Raw genomic sequence first — 25,214 nt, forward strand, 5'->3', positions numbered from 1 at the left:
CTTGGACTTCCAGCATCTGCAGATTTTCTCTTCATGTCCCCTGTCTACACTTATTACTGCTTCGGTAAAATAGCCAACGTAGTCTGTTATGACTGTAGCCCCCTCCTTTGTGAGAATCGCAAGATCACTGTTGGGTTGGGTCAAGGGGCCCAGGAAATGAGAAAGAGACGTGCAGAATGTCTCGTTTCCCCAGCGATGTAAAGCTACGGGACATGGTCATTGTCTCTTGGAGACTAATTTGTGGATTGAGCTACTATACTACGTGAACGCCCTCAGGCAAAGTGGGCTGGTTGAGGGAGAGAGTGCACACCCCCAACCTGATTGACATCTACGACCCTGCGAGTCAGGATAAAAGAGGGTCTGTAGGAACAGTCCCTCAGATGCACCAGAAGAAACGTTAAGCGACCACTTAACAGCAGGAAGTCATCGGAAGGAGGCCAAGGGCATTCAATTCCGTGGCTGGAATTGGTGGCTGGAACCACGGAAAACAGCTTGTAGCTAACAACGGGGGAATCCGCTCCCCTGACTCAATGGATTGGCATCATAAAAGACCTGGGCAAGTTTAAACCGCATCGCTCTTAAAACCAACAACGCTGATAGTGATTGTTATCTTTCCGTTGGACAATACATTATCTCCTAGACAACGATAGAGCTATTTCTTATTGATTATTATTATACCCACGCTTTAGATTTAGTATTGACGACGTATATTATCTGTATGTTTGCATTAATCTTATTTTTGTGCCCTTTATCAATAAATACTTCTTAAAATAGGACCATCAGACTTCAGCGGACCTCTCTATCTTTGCTGGTAAGTGACCCAGTTACAGGATTTCGTAACAAGTCAAAAACCCCACTCATCCTGGACATTCTCTCTTCTCCCATGATGAAGATGAAAGTAAAACCCTGAATGCTCTAACACCAGTCTCCAGACAGCTTCAATCCCACTGTTAGAAGACAGTTAAAAGGTCTCCTGGACCCTTCATCTTGCAATTTACCTTGCTGTGGTCTGGGAGCTTATTATTTGCCTGCTCTGTACTTCCTCTGTAGCAGAAACACTTTATTCCGTTTTTATCATTGTTTTCCCTTTTTCTAATTTAATGCGCTGTTGTAATGAAATGATCTGTATGGATGGCATCCAGAACAAAGCTCTTCTCTCTATTTTAGCATATGGCAATAATAAACCAATTTACCATCTTGGGACTGGCTCTATTTAAACGTTACTCGAAATCTTCACTGTGCTGAAAATGGTTTGGAAGAAATACTCTGATCAAGACAGACTCACAAAATGTGAAATGGAAGCATTGCAGATAAGTGAAGGATATTCCAGATCTACTTGGCAAGACTGTACTGTGCTGATGATTTGGAGCACAAGAAAAGAATTTGTCCAGGCACTAGCACCTCTTGCCTTAATAGTGGCAGAATTATGTGGTAATAATTTCACCTGGACATATCGTGCCAAAGCTGAGAATAAACACAAGGGTGATTTTGTAAATACAGTGAGGTTCTGTAAGTACAGTCAACTATTCAAAAGCATTCCCTTTTGTAAGTGCAGATTTCATAGGAACAATGTTGCATAAACTGAATGAAGAAAGGTACAGGTTTCATAGAAATATTTTGGAAGAAGTACCAAGAGTTGACCTGTGTTTGAAGTTTTAGGTCTCACCAGAGTGTGAGAAGGATTATTTTGAGAAACTAACTTGAAACTAGACAAAGCAGTTGAGATTTCCCTTGCAGCAGGTCACCCATACCAATACAAACACAGTATTTAATCCCAAAGAAATCTCTTGGGTTCACAGAATAAATGTTAATTTAAAACTAAAGAAACTTCAAGGACATAGAAGCTTTGGAACTGCGGAAGGCATAATGAAATAAATCCTGTGATTTTGATGAAAGTACAACTAGTGCAAAAAGAACTATTACTCTAGAAAGAAATACCATTGAAAAAAATCAACAGCACATAGACAGACAACCAGAACAATTGATGAGGAACCAAGGATAACAGATTTGTTGTCATTGAAGTCTTTGTTTTGGATGGTGATAAGTGTGTTACACTTAAGTTGGAGCCAGACAGCTAACTGAAGTTACAAATGGACATGGAAGAACAATATATTTATATTTACTGTGCGTACTGAAAAAGTGAGCAAAGATTTTAAACTTAAAATAGAATTGGAGTCACTTAATCTGTAATTAGAGTTCATGTGGAACCCATTTCACTGTTACAGAATCAGAATCAGACACAGTTTTAATAATACTGGCATATGTTGAAATATATGAAATTTGTGTGGAGTTCTGCATAGACACATTCCAACGAGACAGGGAAGTTATGGTAAGGTACAGGAACTGTGGTATACAAAGGTTGTAATAAATCTAGTCAAGAAGAAAAGGAAAACTTACAAAAGGTTCAAAGAGCTAGGTAATATTAGAGATCTAGAAGATTATAAAGCTAACAGAAAGGAGCTTAAAAAGGAAATTAGGAGAGCCAGAAGGGGACATGAGAATGCCTTGGCGGGCAGGATTAAAAAAAACCCCAAGGCATTCTACAAGTATGTGAAGAGCAAGAGGATAAGATGTGAAAGAATAGGACCTATCAAGTGTGACAGTGGGAAGTGTGTATGGAACCGGAGGAAATAGCAGAGATACTTAATGAATACTTTACTTCAGTATTCACTATGGAAAAGGATCTTGGTGATGGTAGTGATGACTTGCTGCAGACTGAAAAGCTTGAGCATGTAGATATTAAGAAAGAGGATGTGCTGGAGCTTTTGAAAAGCATCGTTAGTTAAGTCACTAGGACCAGATGAGATGTACCCCAGACTACTGTGGGAGGCGAGGGAGGAGATTGCTGAGCTTCTGGAGATGATCTTTGAATCATCAATGGGGACCAGAGAGGTTCAAGAGGATTGGAGGGTTGTGGATGTTGTTCCTTTATTCAAGAAAGGGAGTAGAGATAGCCCAGGAAATTATAGACCAGTGAGTCTTACTTCGGTGATTGGTAAGTTGATGGAGAAGATCCTGAGAGGCAGGATTTATGAACACTTGCAGAGGTATAATATGATTAGGAATAGTCAGCATGGCTTAGTCAAGGGCAGGTCATGCCTTACGAGCCTGATCGAATTTTTTGAGGACGTGACTAAACACATTGATGAAGGAAGAGCAGTAGATGTAGTGTATATGGATTTCAGCAAGGCATTTGATGATGTACCCCATGCAAGGCTTATTGAGAAAGTGAGGAGGCATGGGATCCAAGGGGACATTGCTTTGTGGATCCAGAACTGGCTTGCCCACAGAAGGCAAAGAGTAGTTGTAGATGAGTCATATTCTGCATGGAGGTTGGTCAGCAGTGGAGTGCCTCAGGGATCTGTTCTGGGAACCTTACTCTTCTTGATTTTTATAAATGACCTGGATGAAGAAGTGGAGGGATGTGTTAGTAAGTTTGCTGATGACACAAAGATTGCAGGTGTTGTTAATAGTGTGGAGGGCTGTCAGAGGTTACAGCAGGATATTGATAGGATTCAAAACTGGGCTGAGAAGTGGCAGATGGAGTTCAGCCCAGATAAGTGTGAAGCAGTTCATTTTGGTAGGTCAAATATGATGGCAGAATGTAGTATTAATTGTAAGACTCTTGGCAGAGTGGAGGACCAGAGGGATCTTGGGGTCTGAGTCCATAGGATACTCGAAACAGCTTTGCAGGTTGACTCTGTGGTTAAGAAGGTGTACGGTGTATTGGCCTTCATTAATCATGGAATTGAATTTAGGAGCTGAGAGTTTATGTTGCAGCTATATGCTGTAGGACCCTGGTCAGACCCCACTTGGAGTACTGTGCTCAGTTCTGGTCGCCTCACTACAGGAAGGATGTGGAAACCATAGAAAGGGTGCAGAGGAGATTTACAAGGATGTTGCCTGGATTGGGGAGCATGCCTTATGAAAACAGTTTGAGTGAACTCGGCCTTTTTTCCTTGGAGCGATGGAGGATGAGAGGTGACCTGATAGAGGTGAATAAGATAATGAGAGGCATTGATTGCATGGATAGTCAGAGGCTTTTCCCCAGGGCTGAAATTGTTGCCACAAGAGGACACAGGTTTAAGGTGCTGGGGAGTAGGTAAAGAGGAGATGTTGGGGGTAAGTTTCTTATGCAGTGAGTAGTAAGTGCGTGGAATGGGCTGCCAGTAGCGGTGGTGGAGGCGAATACGATAGGTCTTTTAAGAGACTTTTGGATCGGTACATGGAGCTTAGAAAAATAGAGGGTGGGGACATGTTCGGCACAACTTTGTGGGCTGAAGGGCCTATATTGTACTGTAGGTTTTCTATGTTTCTGTGTTGTTTTCTGGCAGCAACATATTGCAAGACATATTAAAACTATAAACTACAATGAGAAATATATATAAATAAAGAAATTAAATAGTGTGGTAGTGTACGTGATTCATAGTCCATTCAGAAATCTGATAGTGGTGGGGAAAGAAGCTGTTCTTAAAGGATTGAGTATGTGTCTTCAGGCTCCTGTACCTTCTCCTTGATGGTATCAATGAGAAAAAGGCATGTCCTGATTGATGGGTATCCTTAATGATAGATGCCACCTTTTTGAGGTATCGCCTTTTGCAGATGTCTTTGATGCTGGGGAGGCTAGTACCCATGATGGATTTGCAAACTTCTTCAGCTTCTTCTGTTCCTGTGCAACTGCCCTCCATGGTACGTCTGTAGAAATTTGCAACAGTCTTTGGTGACAAACCAAGTCGCCTCAAACTCCTAATGAAATATAACAATTGTTGTGCCTACTTTATAATTGCGTAACTATGTTGGGCCCAGGATAGATCTCCTGAGACACTGGCACCCAAGAACTTGAAACTCAACCAGCAGGTCCACCTCACACTTCCTCAGCGCTATCTGAAATCCTGCCAACAATAGTTGTGTCATCAGCAAATTTGCGGAAGGCATTTGAGTTGTGCCTAGCCACACAGTCGTGGGTGGAGAGAGAGTAGAGAAGTGGGCTAGGCGCTCATCATTGAGGTGCACCACTATAGATTGTCAGCGAGGAGAAGATACTATTTCTGATCTGCACTTGATGAGGAAATCATGAATGCAGTTGCAGAGGGAAGTGCAGAGGCTCAGGTTCTGAAGCTTGTTGATTAGTGCTGAGGTTATGATGATATTGAACGCTGAGCTGTAATCAATAAACTGCAGCTTGACTTAGGTACTACTAGTTTTCAGGTGATCCAAGGCCGAGTGGAGAGCAAGTGAGATTGTATCAGTTGTCGACCTATTGTGGCAATAGGTAAGTTGCTGTTGGCAAGTCCTTGCTTAGGCAAGAGTTGATTCTGACCATGACCAACCTCTCAAAGCACTTCATCCCAGTAGATTTGAGTGCAACTGAGTGATAGTCGTTGAGGCATTTTACCCTGCTCTTCTTGGGTACTGGTATGATTGTCGCCTTTTTGAAGCAGGTGGGAACTTCTGACTGTAGCATTGAGAGATTAAAGATGTTCCTGCACACTCCCACCAGTTGGTTAGAATAGGCTTTCAGTGCCTTACTATGTACACCATCAAGGCCTGACTGCTTGCGAGGGTTCACCCTTTTGATAGATGTCCTTATGTTGGCCTCCAAGACAGATCTCACAGGATCATTGGATGCTGTAGATATTCGTACAGGTGTAGTTTTGTTCTCCCTTTCGAAATTTGCATAAAAAGCATTGAGCTCAACTGGGAGTGAAGCATCATGGCCATTCATGATATTAGGTTTCACCTTGTAGGAAACAATGACCTGCAAACCCTGCCAGAGCTGATGTATATACGATTCTATCTCTAACTTCAATTGCAATTGTTTATTCGCTCTTGAAATAGCCTTCCATAGGTCTTCCTGAACTTCATATATACCTGTAGTTCTGAATCTCTGGTCTTGAATCAAGTCAAATCAAGTCAAGTTTATTGTTATTTAACTATATACATATATAACCATAAAATGTATGTAGAAGCAAGACAACATTTCTCCAAACCATGGTGTAAAACACAATAGTACAATAACACATGATAACTTAAGAAGGTAAGCATAAAATGTAAAGATGAATCACACATAAATAACAAACTAACGTGCATTAATATTGAATATTGTAAGGTACAGAACAAATTAACCAGTGACACTTTGAATACAATGCAGCAGGGAGTTCAGAAACCTAATGGCATGGGGGAAGAAACTGTTTCATCCTGACCATTCTTGTTTTTATGCATCATTATCTCCTGCGTGTTGGTGGAAAGTCAAAGAGGATGGTGGATGGATGGGTGGGATCTTTAATAATACTAAGGGCACTTAGTATTATTAAGTATAATACTTGCTAAATCATTAGAAGGAGTTGACATAGGATCAGAAGGTACAGAATCTTTATGGGTTGAGCTAAGAAATCGCGGGGGTAAAAGGACCCTGATGGCAGTTATCTACAGGCCTCCAAACAGCTGCAGTGACGTGGCAGATGAGCTTGAAGCTCAGGTCCGAATGGGTAACTATGATGCTGTTGGGATAACGGAGACATGGCTGCAGGGGGATCAGACCTGGGAAATGAATGTATATGTGCTATCGTAGGGACAGAAATGTGGGCAGAGGGGGTGGGGTGGCCCTGTTGGTGAGGAATGAGATTCAGTCCTTTGCAAGGGGGGACATAGGATCAGGAGAAGTAGAGTCTGTGGATAGAACTGAGGAACAGTAAGGGCAAAAGGACCCTAATGGGTGAGTCTACAGGCCACCAAACAGTAGCATGAATATTGGGTGCAAGTTGAATAGGGAGTTAACATTGGCATGTGGCAAAGGTAATGTCGCAGTAGTTATGGGGGATTTCAACATGCAGGTGAATTGGGAGAATCAGGTTGGTGCTGGACCCCAGGATAGGGAGTTTGTAGAGTGCCTACGGGATGCATTCTTGGAACAGCTTGAACGAGAGTCGACCAGGGACAAGGCTATTCTGGATTTAGTGTTATGTAATGAACAGGATTTGATAAGCGATCTTGAAGTAAAGGAGCCATTAGGAGGTAGTGATCATAATATGATAAGTTTTTATCTGCAATTTGAGAAGGATAAGGGCAACTCAGAGGTGTCAGTGTTGCAGTTGAACAGAGGAAACTATGGAGCCATGAGAGAGGAGCTGGCCAAAGTCGACTGGACAGATATCCTAGCAGAAAAGACAGTGGAACAGCAATGGCAGGTATTCTTGGGAATAATGCACAAGGTGCAAAATCAGTTCATCCCCCGGAGAAGGAAGGATTCAAAGGGGGGAAAGGGGCCACAGTGGTTGACAAAGGAAGTCAGAGATTGCATAGCATTAAAAAAAAAGTAAGTATGACAGAGCTAAGGTGAGTGGGAGGACAGATGATTAGGAAGTTTATAAGGAACAACAGAACTTAACTAAAAAGGCAATACGGGGAGAAAAAATGAGGTACGAACGCAAGCTAGCCAGGAATATAAAGGAGGATAGCAAAAGCTTTTTTAGGTATGCGAAGAGAAAGAAGATAGTTAAGAACAATGTTGGGCCCTTGAAGAATGAATTAGGTGAAATTGTTATGGGAAACAGAGAAATGGCAGAAGAATTTAATAAGTACTTTAGATCTGTCTTCACTAAGGAAGACACAAGCAATCTCCCAGATGTATGGATGGGCCAAGGACATAGGGTAACTTTTTCCAGAGACAGTATATTTTCCAGTAGGATATTCAGGAGTGGTGGTTTAAGGCCTTTTAGTTATAAGCATACCAGCAGACCTGATAGACCAGGCATAGGTTATGGTTTTGTGGGATGATTATAATTGTATGCTAACTATAGCTTGACAGTAAAGATCTCTGTTTCAGACAAAGGCATGGTTAAACATGGATAATATTGAATATATTGATGATGCCATTCACTGTAGTCACTGTATATGTGATAGGTGACTATCAAATTCATTAATCATTAATTCCAGAGCTAATGAGATGTCCTCCTTCTTCAAAGAAAGGGGCTTTCCTTCTTCGAACATCAATGTAGCCCTCACCCACATCTCTTCCATTTTGTTCACATCTGCCCGCACCCCAGCCACCTGCCACCTCACCAGGTATGGGGTCCCACTTGTCTTGAGCTACCACCCCATCAGCTTCTGCATCCGGCACATAATTCTCTGGAACTACCCCCATCTCCTTTCTACAGGGATCACTCCCTACGTGACTTCCTTATCCACTTGTCCCTCATCCTTGCAAGTGGAACATGTACCTCACCTGCTCCTACACCTCCTCCCTCACTACTACTCCGGGCCCTAAACAGTCCTTCCTGGTGAAGCAACACTTCACACGTGAGCCTGTTGTGGTTATCTACTGTACCCAGTGTTCCCAGTGTAGCTTCCTGTATATTGACGACACCTCTCACACACACACACACACACACACACACACACACACACACACACACACCTGAACACCACTCCACTTCCTTTGCAATTTTTGCTCATTACTTTCTCAATTCCTGTTAAAACATTGTTTAAATTTGCATTTTTATTTACATAATTTATTATTATATTGTAATTCGCCCTTTACTATGCCTACTGTCTTGTTTATTAATTATTGTACTGTCTTGCACTGTTTTGTGCACTTTATGTAGTCCCATGTAGGTCTGAAGTCTAATGTAGTTTTGTGCTGTCTCACGTAGTCTAATGTAGTTTTGTGTTGTTTCATGTAGCACCAGGGTCCAGGAGGAACACTGTTTAGTTTTTACTGTATACTGTACCAGCAGTTATGGTTTGAAATGACAATAAAAGCGACTTGACTTGACATAGATTGGGAGATTGCTTCACTGAGCACCTGTGCTCTGTCCTCCAGAAGAAGTGGGAACTCCCAGTGGTCATTTTATTTCTACTTCCCATTCCCATTCCGACAAGACAGTCCATGGCCTCCTCTACTGCCACAATGAGGCCACACTCAGGTTGGAGGAACAACACCTTATATTCCATCTGGGTAGCCTCCAACCTAATGCATGAACATCGATTTCTTGAACTTCCAGTAATAGTCCCCTGCCAATTCTCCTTCACCATTCCCCAATCGCCATTCCCATTCTCCTCTCTTATCTTATCTCCTTACCTGCCCATCACCTCCCGCTGGTGCTTCTCCCCCTTCCCTTTCTTCCATGGACTTCTGTCCTCTCCTATCAGAACCCCCCTTCTTCAGCCCTGTATCACTATCACCAATCAACTTCCCAGCTCTTTACTTCACCACCCCCCCTCCTAGTTTCACCCATCACCTACCACCTTGTACTTCTCCCTCCCCTCCACCCACCTTCTTACTCTGACTTTGCATCTTCTTTCTCCTGTCCCGATGAAGGGTCACAGCCTGAAACATCGACAATCTACTCTTTTCCATTGATGCTTCATGGCCTGCTGAGTCCCTCCGGCATTTTGTGCATCTTGCCTGGATTTCCAGCATCTCGCAGATTTTCTCTTGTTTATTTATCAAATTCCATGTATCTGATGCAGAGATATCGACTGGAGTTTAACGACATAATTGGACTATCTATATTGTCCAATCAGGCTCAATGAAACAGTAAATCCAATGTTGGAACTGGTCCGATAAGCTATTCTAGGTCTGATAACAAGGCCAAAGCTGTTTGGATCTTTTCAGTGGCAGTAACTCAAAAGAAAGATAAGCACACATTGAAATCCCAATGATTTGAATAAAACCATTAAAATAAAAACATTGTCTGCTTCCATGTCTACATGATTACAAAATTATTGGTTGAAATTAGCTACTGATGTAAGATACTACTTTGTTATGTTACCACAATCTCGTAGGAAGGCACTTGTTCACTGACTGTTATGAAAAGCATCAAAAGCATTACCACGGAAAAGCGCTAAACCAGTTCAATCTGAACAGTCAGCTCCATGGATATTCTGAGAATGAGTTCCATGACTAGTGTAGCAGGAGGGCTTGAATTTATAAGCACGTTCTGGTGATTAAAAGGCTATGATATATAAATTAGAAACATTTTGGATTTAGACATTTTTCCGCATGTACAGTGCATCAAAACATACTGTGAAATGTGTCATTTGTGTTAACAACCAACATACCCAAGGATGTGCTGGGGGCAGCTGGCAAGTGATGCCACACATTCTGGTGCCATTGAAGAAAAAAAACATCATATCAAAGGAATTGGCATCGATTGTTATATGGTAGTGTGCCAATTGTGAAAGAAATGCTTGACACTTAGGACTGTTCTGAGATGCAGGATAGCACAGAGTGTTTTTCTAAATTATTTACAAATTCTGAACTACTCACACACCGATGTGTGAAGATCACCCTTCGTCATTAAGATCATCATGAAAGGCCATTGTCTCGTACACAATATATCAGTGCTGGCATGTCTGCTTCTGTCTTTTCTCCCCCTTCATTGTCCAAATTGGAGGGATGACAGGATGCTGATGCAAGGTAGTAGGTTGTAATGAGTAGGACTTTCCCTTGTCTTTGCTTGTCCTGAAACTGCAAGCAGCCTTGCATCTCTATGTTGTCAATCCCAAAGCACCACCATTTTTGGAGCCCTTGTCCTATCATTGGATTGTGATGGAGTAATTAGAACATTACTGAATGGTTTGAATCCATGAGTGCAACTATGTCAGGCTATTGGTTGACTAGCCTGTGAGGTGGCTCTTCCAGTTAGATCCATTCTCTGCTCCTGAATGGAATTTTGCTGGGTGGACAAATCTGAGTATGCACTTGGTGTGTCTATATCTAGTGCAGAGGTTTTTATTGGGTGGTCAAGCCTGTGTTTTATTTTATTATATTTTGTCATTGTAGATTAATACACCAGCCTTCTAGGTCAAAAATGTTTCAGAGAACATTTAAAGATCTGGGATCTAACTAACTTAAGTTTAAAATTCATCTTTCTCTAAATGTGAAATGAGCTAATAAAATGTTAATGTGCACAGATGGGAACACATCACACTTCACTGATGCATAGTTGATCATATTTATCTCTCTTATGCAGTTATATGAAATTCTGGGAAAAAAAATCATGGCAAGCCTCACAAATGATTCTGCTGCATCCATATTTGGTGTAGCCTGCAGTAAATCTGCCAAGCTGAGTTTTGTCATTAAAATAATTTTGTTCCTTAAGCTTATATTGTCTGTTTCATGCAATATCACTTGACTTTATAATCTACAGTCAGCTTCAGGAGAGCTCTAAGCAGCTCAGACTTTGGAATTCAGGCAAAACAAGCAATATTCCAAGTGCTGACACAAACTCTACAATTGATTCAGATGTGTGGTATCACTGTATACACAAAATAACTCCTGGTCTTCTCTATGAAAGTAATCATCTTATCCTTTTAAGCATACCATGTGATTTCCTATTTGAGGTCTTCAGAACTCTTTGTTCTAATTTCAAGATGTGAGCCTGGAAACTACTCTTTGCCCTTTATTTGGCATTAAAATAGTATCAGAGTTCCCGCAAACGTTGCATAAATCTGAATTTTGATGTGCATTGAACTGCCCTGGTGAAATGTCCCCCAGTGCAATGCCATCCCGAAACTGCCATTGACATTCCCAATTGTGCACTGCATGGTCCTCACTGACCTCAGCAGCTGGCATGAGCTTTAAGGCAAAGGTCAATCTTCCAACAACAGTGAAGTGCTGTTGTTATGCCAATGGGTGCTGCGGTAATAGGAACCCGGGAAAGAAAGGGACTTGGAGAAGGGACCATGAGGGGTTAAAGGAGCTTGGACAAACTAGCGAAGGGCACTGTCAATAAAAGGTGCTTTCTTTGAAAAAAAAGACATCTAGAACAATCTTCCATGGCTAAATGTTCCTCTTGGAAATTGTCATAAGGACATGAGTGCTGACTCTGAATGCCTGCTTTTGGGGAATCCTGCAAAGAAAGCAAAGCTCTTTGTTCTAGTGGAGACAGAAGAAAAGAAGACAAAGTCTTTCCTCCTTCATTATGGAGTCCAGATGGCATCTCTATTACAGCAGTGAGGAACAAATAGTCAGAGGTGCCAACCGGTAAGCAGCTGCAAACACCAATGATCCTGTGTGTAGGAAGATAAGAGTGACCTCCATAAGCAAGCAACCAAGACACAGGTGAAGCTGTGTTTGAGTTCGTAGGTCAGGGGTGTCTGTGCGGATGAAGGTTGTTGCACTTTTAACAGCCTGGAGGCAAAACCTTTCTGCTCTGTGAATAAGCAGAAACTATTGCAGTATATAATCTGCTGGAGGAATTCAATAGATCAAGCAGCACCTGTGGGGGAATTTAACGTTTTGGGTGAAAACCTGCATCAGTACTGGATCATTGACAACTCCTTTCCCACAAATACCGTTTGTTCCGTTGAGTTCCTCCAGTCAATTGAATGCTGCCCCAGATTCCAGCATTTACAGTATCATGTGTCTCTGAGTAAAAACTGTTGTTTCTCAAATCCCGGCAGGCAAATATGTGTTGTAATTGTATTTATACCATTTGGTGGGAGTGGGTGAAGGGTTGGTGGCACTTGTTAATCACGTGTCCTCATTCTGATTGGCTCAACGTATTTAATATGAATATTGTTGGTCTGATCCTTAACATCTAACAGATGTTAAGACAGGCCAAGCTATGTGGAATATTCATTATTGTTTAGCCTCTAACTGCAAAATTGGTACCTTGGCTATTTTGTTGAAGCCCGGACTTTTATTAGACCTATTGATTGGTGGGAGTAATTTCAAGCTAATATTCTAGTAATTTATGTTCCTAAGTCTCTTGATGCCTCGCTCAGTTCTCCTCAATGTGTTTGCATGTCTTAGCATAATGCTTTAAACCTGTTAAAGACTTTGTTCATTATTCTGCTCACTTATTAATCAGTATACGTATTTATATAGTGATACAGTACAGGATGGAGTGGGCCCTCCTGGCCTTTCGAACCATGCCGCCCCATCAAGCCGAAACAAACCCAATCAACCCTAACCGCAGCAGAGGAGAATTTACAGTAACCAATTAACATACCCAGTATGTCTTTGGACTGTGGGAGGGAACTGCAGCATCCGGAGAAAACCCACGCATTCCACATAATCCTTCAAGACAGCGCCAGAATTGAACTCCAGGCTGAATGCCCCAAGCTGTAATAGTGTTGCATTAGTGCTACAGTACCATGACATCCAAATACTAGTGTATTGTTATAATTTGCAGTTCCCTTCTACATACACTTCCATAAAATCTGTATAATTGAACACACACACACGGGTATAATGACAGATTTACATAAATATTGTGAATGTCGGAGAAGGAAGCATTATTATCTCATCTCATACACCTTATGTAAATGCAAAGACACACACAGAGTCATACTAAACTGGAGCATTCAAGACTGATGATCTGGAACAATACAAGAAGTCTAGGTATGGCCTACAGATAAAATCAATTCCATTTGAGGTTTGAAATGGAGCTGGATGCATGTCAGCTCTGGCAGAGTTTGCAAGCCATGACTTCCTACAAAATGAAACAAAACATCATAAACGGCTGTGATGCTTCACTTCCAGATGAGCTCAGTGCCTTTTATGCACACTTTGAAAGGAAGAATAAGACTACATCCATGTAAATTCCAGCAATATTCGGTGACCCTGTGTTCTCTGTTTTGGAGGGTGACATCAGAACTTCTTTCAAGAGGGTGAGCCCTTGCAAGGCGTCAGGCCCTGATGATGTACCGGGTAGGGCATTGAAGATCTGTGCCAACCAAATGGTGGGAGTGTGGGAGCGTTCAAGCACATCTTCAATCTCTCACGGCTGCAGTCGGGGGGTTCCCACCTGTTTCAAAAGGACCACAATCATACCAGTGCCCAAGAAGAGCAAGGTGAGTTTCCTCAACAACTATTGCCTACTCACACTCACATCTACTGTGATGAAGTGCTTTGAGAGGTTGGCCATATCTAGAATCAACTCCAGCTTAAGCAAGGACTTGGACCCATTGCAATTTGCTTATCGCCACAATAGGTCTACAGCAGGTGCAATCTCACTGGCTCTCCACTCAGCAATACCTACCTCAGACTGTTGTTTATTTATTCCAACTCAGTATTCAACACAATTTTACCCTCAGTTCTGATAAACAAGCTGCAAAACCTGGGCCTCTGTACCTCCCTCTATAACAGGATCCTCAACTTCCTCAGCGAGAGACCACAGTCAGTGTGGATCAGAGATAACATCTCCTTCTCACTGACAATCAACACTGATGCACCTCAAGGATATGTGCTTAACCCTCTCTACACACATGTCTGTGTGGCCAGGCACTACTCCAACACCAACATTCGCTGACGACACAACTGTGGTTGGCAGAATTTCAAATAGTGATGAGGAGGCATTTAAGAGAAAGGTTCATCATCTGGTTGAGTGGTGTCAGGGCAACAACCTTGCACTCAATGTCATTAAGACTAAGGATTTGATTGTGGACTTCAGGAAGGGGAAGTTGAGGGAACTCACTCCAGTCCTCCTTGAGGGATCAGCAGTGGAAAGGTGAGCAGTTTCAGGTTCCTGGATGTCAACATCTCTGAGGATCTTTCAAGGGCCCAACATATTGATGGAGGTACAAAGAAAGGATGACACGGGCTACATCTCACTAGACGTTTTAGAAGAATTGGTGTGTCACTGAAGACACTGGCAAATTTCATCAGGTGTACTGTGGAGAGCATTCCAACTTGTTGATTTATGGAGGGGCATTGCACTGTATTGGAAAAAGCTGAAGAACGTTGCAGCTGAGCTGGCACCGTCGACACTCACCTCCCCAGCATCCAGGACACCTTCAAAAGGTGATGCCTCAACAAGGTGGCATCCATCACTAAGGACCTCCATCATCAAGGACATGCCCTCTTCCCATTGTTACCATCAAGGAGGAGGTACAGGAGCCTGAAGGCATAAACTCAGCAATTCAAGAACAGCTTCTCCCCTCAGCCATCAGATTTCTGAATGGACAATGAACCCATGTACAGTATCTCACTATTTTTTTTCTCTTTCTGTACTACTTAATTGAATTTTATATATATTTATGGTTTTTATTTTTATGTATTGCAATGTCCTGCTGCTGCAAAACAACAAATTTCACAACATGTGCCAGAGACACTAAGTCTGGTTCTAATTCTGCTGATTCACATACGTTCTAATGTGTTCAGCTGTGCCTTTAATTGTCTTTTTCTGTATTGTTATCGGTTGTACCCACATATTATATTACAAACATGTGAATTAGTAAAACCTGTAGTTTAATTGAAAGACAAGCGAGGAAATTGACCCTCCAATAGTTAAAGTCTAATTACAACAGTTAGCTTAGGTCAATGTACAACCCGTAAACAGATTGTTGAGTGTACTGGACTATATCACATGAAATCTGATGAACTATAAACACAGTAAAATAAATCCACCCTAAATTTAATTTAATGCATGTTATACATCAATAGTAAACAAACGAGTAGGAATGGAAAGTTAAGTGTTGTGGAATAATATAATGTTTCATGCATTTACTGTTGTGTCTCCTTAGTATTTAAGAAAATACCTAAACCTGTGGTGGAAATGCCTCATAGGGGCCCCTGTTAAGGAAAATATTCAGAGGTGTTACTTCTGCTCTCCTGTTGTAGAAATAGCTTTCTATTAAATCGATGCCAAATTAGAACAGCTCAAATCATAATTTTCTTCTCCATATGCTCAATTACAAATGAATATGTTAGTCATGTTTTAAGATTCCCATTTTTAAACACATCTTATTATTTCACTTATTTAGAGATATCGGACAGTAACAGTCCCTTCTGGCTGTTATACCCCCACCGATCAGTTATACTAATGTGAGGAATTAATCTACCAACAAATACAGCTATGGCATTAGGGAGAAAAGCAGAGCACCTGGAGGAAACTCGCACATTCACGGAGAGAATGTACAAACTCCTGACAGGAAGTGGCAGGAATTGAACCCATGTCTCTGGTGCTGTAAAAACATGATAAACACTACACTATTGTGCCACCCTATTTACTCTACTTTCCTCTCACAGAAAGTAATTACTTGGTTAATCAGATTCTGTTAAAGTGTGCATATCAAATAGGCAAACTTCGGAACATTTCAAAATCCATTCAAAGTGAAGGATCTAATTTATTTCAGCCTGATGTGGAACATACAGTTTGCACCGCTTTATTAATTATATGTGTTAATATGGTCCAATGCTATTCCTGACGTGGAGTTTCCTGTAATAAGACTACAAATCAGGAATGGCAGTGCAAATATTCTTCATTAAAATTAACAACTGATAAATGAAAGCAACCCAGCAATAAATTCTCTGATTTTATATGCCTTTAGTTGGAAGATTCCACACTGGGAGCAGAGATTTTTAACCTCAGATGTCATATATTGTACTGATTTAAAACACCTGTACTGTGAGTTCAGTGGGATGGAGCAATTTCAAATTGCTGAAGTAAATGGAAGCTGTTTCTGTCATCTCTGGAAAGGAAAATAATATATCTTTCTGTGTGATTTGCAAAAAATTGTAAGACAAGTCTTTGCTATTAGGATAATATTCTTTACCAGTCACAAGCTGAGTGAAAACTCAGTCTCTCATGTCTGGTTCCCAGTAAATAAATACATCAGGATCACCAACAGCACAAAGGGACTAGAGCCCAGAAGAATCAGATGAAACTGCTCCTGTTAAAAATCTAGTGTTAGCTATGTTAATGATAGAACAGGTGTGAGGCTTCAGGTAAATATTATGTACTTTCATCTCCTTAAGACTAGTGCTAACTTGACACTGTTTTTGTCCTTCTATCATAGACTGGTCTGTGGTCTGTCCTCTCTTCGTTTTCTTGCATCTTGAAAAGCTCCTTACCTTCACTATTCCCAATCCTGTTGAAGTGCTGTTCCTGTTCCACAGATGCTGCCTGACTTGCTGAGTACACCTAGCATATCGTGTATATTATTTCAGATTTTTGCTATTAGTTTTCATAGGGGTGAGGATAGGGTGGAATTGCAGAAGGGGGAACAGATGTTGGATAAGATGAAATATGGGTTTAACTTTCATATCGAATGATAGCACCCAATTTAAGACAAGAGGGACATTTCAAGGTGGACATGAAACAGAGTTGTAGAGTTATAGAGATAAACAGCACAGAAACAGACTTTTCAGCCCAACTGGTTCATGATGAACAAGATTAGCTAGTCCCATTCGACTAGGTGTGGCCCACATCCATCTAAACCTTTCTTAAGCATGTACCAGCCTAAGTGCTTTTTAAATGTTAATGTACCTGTCTCAACTACATCCTCTGGCAACGCATTCCATATCCTGACCACCCTTTGCATGAAAAAATTGCCCTTCAGGTTTCTATTAAGTCGCTCTCACCTTAAACCTGGACTCTGGTATCTCTTGTACCTAACAAAGTGGTCATTGAGTGTATGTTCATGGTCCTTTGCTGCTGTAGCCCATCCAGTTCAAGGCTTGGGGTACGTTGTGCATTCAGAGATTCTCTTCTGCAAATCATTATTGTAATGTGTGGTTATTTGAGTTACTGTCACCTTCCTGTCAGCTTGTACCAGCCTGGCCATTTTCCTCTGACCTTTCTCATTAACAACGCATTTTTGCTCACTTGATGTTTTGTGTTTTTCACACCATTCTCAATAAACTCTAGAGAGAGTTGTGCATGAAAATTACAGGACATCAGCAGTTTCTGCAATACTCAAACCACTCCATCTGACACCAACAATCATTCCACAGTCAACATCACTTAGATCACATTTTTTCCCCATTCTTATGTTTAGTCTGGACAACCACTAAACCTCTTGATCATGTCTGTATGCTTTCATACATTGAGTTACTGCCACATGATTGGCTGATTAGCTATTTACATTAACCAGCTGCTGTACAGGTCGTACCTAATAAAGAGGCCATTGAGCGCACAGTTTCTAGTTCTTGGTTCTCCAATACTGGGGAAAAGACTTAATGATTTAATAACCTTTATAAGAACAACCCCCACCCCCTTAATTCCACTACACTCCAGTGAAGGAAGTCCCAACCTGCTCAACTTCTCATCATGACTTGGTCCCTTGAAGCACTAGAACATCCTTGAATATCACCTCTGCTTTTTTCAGCTTAATGACATAATTTTTACAGTAGGATGACCAAAAATGAATACATTATTCCAAATGAGGCCTCATCAATGACTTGTACTCCCGCAACAAAACATCCTAACTTCTGTACACACAGCCATCAATAATGAAGGCCAGCAAGCCTAAAGCCTTCTTCTCCATCTATCTATCTGTGGTGCTGCTTTCAGAGAACAATGGACTCTGTAGTCCCTCTGCTTCATCACATACCCCAGGGCCTACTGTTCACTGTGAATATCTTACACTGATTTGTCTTCCCAAAGTGAAAAACATTGCACTAATCCAAATTAAAACCTGATTGCCATTACTCAGTCCACTTACTCAGCTGATCAGGATACCTCTGCAATTCCTGATAACCATCCTCATTGTCCATCGTGGATATAACAGAAAGGAAAAGGTCAGCCTTCGGTTCAAATAAGCAACAAGCAATCTGCTGGATTGAGTAGCATCCGCTGTCTCAAGATGCTTCCTGACCCAACTATTTTCCCCAGCAGGTCGTTTGATCACAGCATCTGCTGTCTTCTGTATCTGGCTGAGAAATGAAAGAGAGGGGTTGCAACAGTACCTAAGGTTTATCAATTAAATTACTAAACTAATAAAGAGAGGCCAGGACTAGCAAAGATCAGAGATCAAATCCCATCATAAAAACTGTGTCATTAAAATTCGATTGATAACCTGGAATTCGGCAGCACAACCAACTGGATTGAGTAATGATAGCCGCAAAGCTAACACATTGTCATTGACTCCCATCTCATTTACTAATACCCTTGCATAATCTAGCTCCAAATCCAACTTTGAGATTGACAATTAAGAGGCTGAGCACTGCCTTTTCTGGTGATGCCCTCATCCTCAGTGGATAAAAACCAAGGTTGTGATACCGGGAAAGAGATCTTCATATGCAGAGTGCATAATGTGAAAATAAGTGACTGTGGCTATGAGCTGGACTTCCAGAACACCAAAAATATCTTTGTGAAAGAAACAAGTTTAATGACCTCACTGGGCCAGTGAAAGTAAATGTTTTTCAGATAACAGTGGCTAGTTTATGGAACCACAGAGAAGTGATTCAATATTGCTCAAAATAATGAGCCTGAAACAAATGCACTTTGAAATGTAACATGTCCTAAAATGCAAGCAGGCTCTCATACTAGGAACTTGTTCTGTTTTATCAATATTGTTACAACTTGTCTGTCCTTTCTGATCAATTGTGACTGCAGGATCTGGAGACGGTGGATACAAAACAGGATAACAGGAAACTAAAGTGAATTTTAGTCTTCGTTGTCATGATAAAAAGAGTTAAATATAACACCGCTTACAACCACAGGATTTCTCAGATATTTCAAAGCTAAACAACTTTGATTGAACTGTAGTCATTGCTGTAGTTTGGGGAAATGTAGCAAGAAACTTGTTTGAAGTTTCACAAATACTGTAGTGAAAGTAACAAGATATTCTGTTTCAATGATGTTAGTTGTCAAGTGCATAGAAAACTTCTCGCTTGTGTTCAATTACTTACAATTTCTACAGTGAGATATGAGCCCTTGTATGACTCAGAGACAAAGGTGCAATGAGAAGAAGCTGCCACGTATACTGAAATAGAACTCATATTAGCAATTACCTTAAACTGGGAAAATCTTGTCTTTACTGAGCCACTATTTTATATTCCTGATACTACACTTGTTAAGAAATCAGCTCGGTAACAGAAAGATGCTATTTCTTTATCTGTTAATTTAGATCTGTGTACTGCATTTGACTCCAGAATCAATTCATTGGTTGATAAGCACCTTGGGATGTCAGTGCTATGTATGTGATAAATTTATGTGGGACCTCATCCCATGATGAGTAATTGTGTTTCTTCAGTGATGCTGGAATCGCATTTGAGATACCATTTGAGATGTTGCTTGATGAAAGTGCCTCTACTTTATTAGAAGTTTGCGAAGATTCGGCATGTATTCTAAAACTTTGACAAGCTTCTATACATGTGTGATGAAATGTATATTGACTGATTCCTTTATGCACTGCTATGAAAATACCAGTGCTCTTGTATAGAAAATTTAACAAAAAATCAACATGGCCCAGTCCATTACGGGTGAGGCTCTCCCCACCATTGAGCACAACTACATGGAGCACTGCCACAGGAAAGCACCATTCATCATCAATGACCCCCACCATCCAGGCCATGCTCTCTTCTCTCTGCTGCCATCAGGAAGGGTGTACAGGAGCCTCAAGACCCACGTCACCACATTCAGGAACAGTTATTACTCCTTAACCATCAGGCTCTGGAACCAGAGAGGATAACTTCACTTATCCTCACTCACCCCATCACTGATCTGTTCCCACAACCTTTCAAGGTTTCTTTGTGTCATGTTCTTAATACTTACTGCATATTTATCTATTTATTATTATTTCTCGTTCTTTCTGTTTTTGCAGCGTTTATTGTGTTTTTCTTTTGTACATTGGTTGTTGTCTGTCTTGTTGGGAGCGGTCTTTCATTAATTATATTGTGTTTCTTGTATTTACTGTGATTGCCCACAAGAAAATGAATCTCAGAGTTGCTGACATATGTACTTTTTGATAATTAATTTCTTCTGAATGTTGAACTTTGAAGGTTATCTAATAACCAATTTCAGCTGAGTACATAATCACAGGCCTCATGACCTTCGGATGTGCTGTTCCTTCCAGTATCATTCGATGCTTTGTTTCTACCTGGAGGCTGGCTGTCAGTTAATCTAACAGGCCAGTTGTATAACACGGCAGGGGCTCTCTAAACAGAAGCAGGTGAATGGAATCCCAGGCTGGCTTGGTGCCTGGGATCTACACTGTAGTACCGAATGCTAGAGTTGGTGCTTAACTTATTGGAAGACTGCACTACAGCCTGGAAACTGGTGCAACAAACAATCACGTGTCTCTATGTTTCAGAAACTGCAGTCTCTTGTGACAGCCTAGCGTTTCAGGCTACTCTGGGGAATGCTCTTCAATAAAACACTTGCTTATAAGCAGGGTTGCCAATTCTCTGCAGTTCCCAGGTAAAATTGTGCTATTTGAGATTTGACCAGATGAAATGTTAAATCAGATTAACGCTACAATTCAGCCAGAATATATCTTAAGAAGTGCAGCATTCCCTTGTCACAGCACTGATTAGGCACCCTGCTTTATACACAAGTACAAGAGAAAGTTTTGAATGTAAAACCTTTGCAATTGAAATGCGAGTGTTTTTAATTGAATCAAGCTGACTTACCTTTGGAAGCAATGCAGATTAGGCTACAAGTAAGTAAAGAACTCTTCCACGCTATTTAAAAAATATATATTTGATGGGGTGTATGGGGTGTCAGGGAGACATAGTACCTCTGACGGGGAACACGTCATACTCTTCTGAGTAGTTCGTCCGCATGGGTCCTCACCTGACGCTCTACTCTCACCAGTGGTTCCTCGTAGCTGTTTGCATGCAACAGCGGCCACACCCCGGGCAACGGCTTCGACTGGCTGGCAAAACCTGGTGAGGGTAGCCGATGGGCCTCAAACCCTCGGTCAGTTAGGGCTTGTCTACCTACGCATGCGAAAACTGAATTCGGCGGACTACGCGGAGGAGACCACCACTTGGCGGTCCCACGAGAAGGAAGGCGGAGCCAGCACAGCGTTATGGAGCGCAATCAGGGCACAGTGAGACACGTAGGACACTGCTGGCCATCCACTGCATCCCGACTTATCTCCAGCCGTCTCAACTCCATCTTGCAACTGGATACAGATAGGTCGGGACGAGAGAGTGAGGCCGACGATTTGCACAACTCTTCCTCACTTTAATCCAAGTCAAGCGCAGGTCACGGCTCCAAACCCATTCCGCTAAAAAACTTCAAGTCCTGTGGCGATGGGTGAGTGGCGAAGCAGCAGGTGTGGATATCCTGGAAGCTGTAGTCACAAACCTGCCCACAGGCGGCCCAGGGCATTGGGTCGTTCTCCGCTAGAATGAAGCAGCAGTGGAGCTCGGCAGCCCCCTGGGTGCCGAGCAGTCCTCTTTAGGAATCACTCTGCTCACCTCCATGGAGGAAGGGGCTAGAAAAGGTGCCTCAAACATAGCCTGCTTCATCTTACCCTGGTCAGCACACCGCGGCTGGCGGGGATCCCACTCAGCGGTCAAACTACAAAGAAGATGAAAGTGAAGGTGCTCAACCTTAGCACGTGGAACGTGCAAACTCTGCTTGACATCAACAAGGCTGTCAGACCAGAAAGAAGAACAGCACTGGTCGCCAAAGAACTAGCCCGCTATAACGTGGACATTGCAGCACTCAGCGAAAGACACTTAGCAGACAAGGGCCAGCTTACAGAACGTGGTGGTGGGTACACCTTCTTCTGGAGCGGTCGCAGCAGCACTGAATGATGAAAGGCTGGAGCTGGATTTGCCATCCGATCCCACCTCGCTCATAAACTTGCCAAGCTTCCAGAGGGCATCAACGATCGCCTGATGACGCTTCGGCTCCCACTTGGCAATAAGAGGAGTGCAATGCTGATCAGCGCATATGCCCCAACAATGACCAACCCAGATGACATCAAAGATAAGTTCTATGAAGAACTTGACGCCCTCATAACAACAGATGCACAGTCAGAGAAGCTTATTGTCCTCGGGGACTTTAACGCCAGAGTGGGGACAGATTACCAGACCTGGGAAGGGATTCTTGGAAGACATGGTATTGGCAAGTGTAACAGCAATGGCCTGCTGCTCCTCAAGACATGCGCTACGCATGACCTTGTCATCACCAACACCCTATTCCGCCTCCCTACCTGTAACAAGACATCTTGGATGCATCCACGCTCTAGGCACTGGCATCTGATCGACTATGTCATCACCAGAAAGAGGGACTGGCAAGACGTGAGAGTGACAAAGGCCACGTGTGGTGCTGACTGCTGGACGGATCATCGACTCATGGTGTCCAAGTTTAAACTTCGCATCCTGCCTGTGAGAAGACCCCAAGGTCAGAAGACTGCAAAGAGGCTCAATGTCTCCAAGCTGAAGAGCAGCGTAGTTGCAGAAGGATTTTGTGAAGACCTAGATAGCAAACTGCATGACACACCCCAGGATGACCACACCAGCATTGAAGAGCAGTGGACAGCTTTCAGAGATGCAGTCTACTCTACTGCTCTCGAACACCTGGGACCAGCAATCCGTAGACATCAAGACTAGTTCAATGAGAACGACGAGGAGATACAGGCACCGTCGTCAGAGAAACACCAACTGTTCAGAGCACACCAAAACGATCCCACTTCACAAGCAAAGATAGATGCCTTTGCCAGTGCAAGACGGAAAGTACAGAAGAAACTCCGTGAGATGCAGGATGTCTGGTTCAGCAATAAGGCCGATGAGATCCAGGGCTACGCAGACAGACACGACACCAAGCGTTTCTCACAATGCTTTGAAGGTTATGTATGGACCTCAGTCCTCTGGCTCCTCCCCCCCTCCTCAGTGCAGATGGGACTCGGCTGCTGACAGAGAAAAAGCAGATTTTGGAGAGATGGGCTGAACATTTCAACCAGGTCCTCAACTGCCCTGCTGAAATCAATGATGAGGCCATTGCTCGTCAACCTCAGGTGGAGATCAACCTGGACCTTGACAACCGCCCCACAGAAGAAGTCAGAAAAGCCATCGGGCAACTTTCTTGTAGCAAAGCACCAGGATCAGATGCAATCCCTGCTGAAGTCTACAAAGCAGGAGGCCCATTCATGATGCAGAAGCTGACTGAGCTCTTCCAGTCTATGTGGAATGAAGGAAAGGTCCCGCAACAGTTGAAAGATGCCAGCATAGTCCACATCTACAAGAGGTAAGGCCACTGCCAGTCTTGTGACAATCACCGAGGCATCTCCCTCCTGTCCATAGCTGGGAAGATCTTGGCTCGCGTCCTGCTTAATCGCCTTCTCCAACACCTTGAGCAAGGTCTCCTCCCAGAAAGCCAGTGTGACTTCCGTGCAGAGCGTGGAACTGTCGACATGATATTTGCTGCACGCCAATTCCAGGAAAAATGTTAAGAGCAGCACAGCGACCTCTTTACGACCTTCGTCGATCTGACCAAGGCATTTGATACGGTCAGCAGAGATGGCTTATGGAAGATAACGGAGGAGTTTGGCTGCCCGAGCAGGTTCATCACGATTGTTCGGCAGTTCCACGATGGCATGATGGTGAAAGTTTTGGATGATGGTGACAAGTCAGAAGCCTTCCTAGTGACGAACGGTGTGAAGCAAGGATGCGTCCTCACCCCTACACCCTTTAGCATGGTCTTCTCTGCTATGTTGAATGATGTCTTCAGCAATTGTCAGAATGGTATACACGTCAGTTACAGGACTGGCGGTGGGCTATTCAAACTCCGGAGTCTACAGGCTGTTACAAAGGTAAAGGAGGCCTCTTATTAAGAGATCTCTTATTCGCTGATGATTGCGCCCTCAACGCCAGCACAGAGCAGAATATGCAGCGAGAAATGGACTGCCTCTCACGAGCCTGTGACAACTTCAGACTTACAATCAGCACCAAAAAGATCGAAGTTATGTACCAGCCTGCACCCGGAAAGCCCTACCAGGAAACGCACATCACAGTAAAGGGGCAGAAGCTACTGGCAGTCGACAGCTTTACTTATCTGGGCAGTACTCTATCACGAGCAGTGAACATAGATGCAGAGATCAGCAACAGAATTGCCAAAGCCAGTGCCGCCTTTGGGAGACTCCGTGAGAATGTATGGGAGCGGAGAGGACTCAGCCTTACCACCAAGCTGAAGGTCTACCGAGCAGTGGTTCTCACCACCCTCCTCTATGCCAGCGAGACCTGCACTGTCTTCAGCAGACACGCTAAACAGCTCAACCACTTCCACTTGAGCTGCCTCTGCAGACTTCTCCACGTACAATGGCAGGACAAAGTCCCAGACACGGAGGTCCTGGAGCGGGCTAGTAACCACAGCGTCTACACCCTCCTACAGAAAGCCCAAGCCAGATGGGCTGGCCATGTCATCAGGATGTCTGACAGTCGACTACCAAAACAGCTGCTGTATGGAGAGCTGAGCCAGGGCAAGCGCTCAGTTGGAGGGCAGAAGAAATGTTTCAAAGACTGCCTCAAAGTGTCCCTCAAAGACCTCAACATCAATCCCAGTAGCTGGGAATCGCTTGCTCTG

Source organism: Hypanus sabinus, chromosome 9, assembly GCF_030144855.1.
Source record: "Hypanus sabinus isolate sHypSab1 chromosome 9, sHypSab1.hap1, whole genome shotgun sequence".
NCBI lineage: Eukaryota > Metazoa > Chordata > Chondrichthyes > Myliobatiformes > Dasyatidae > Hypanus > Hypanus sabinus.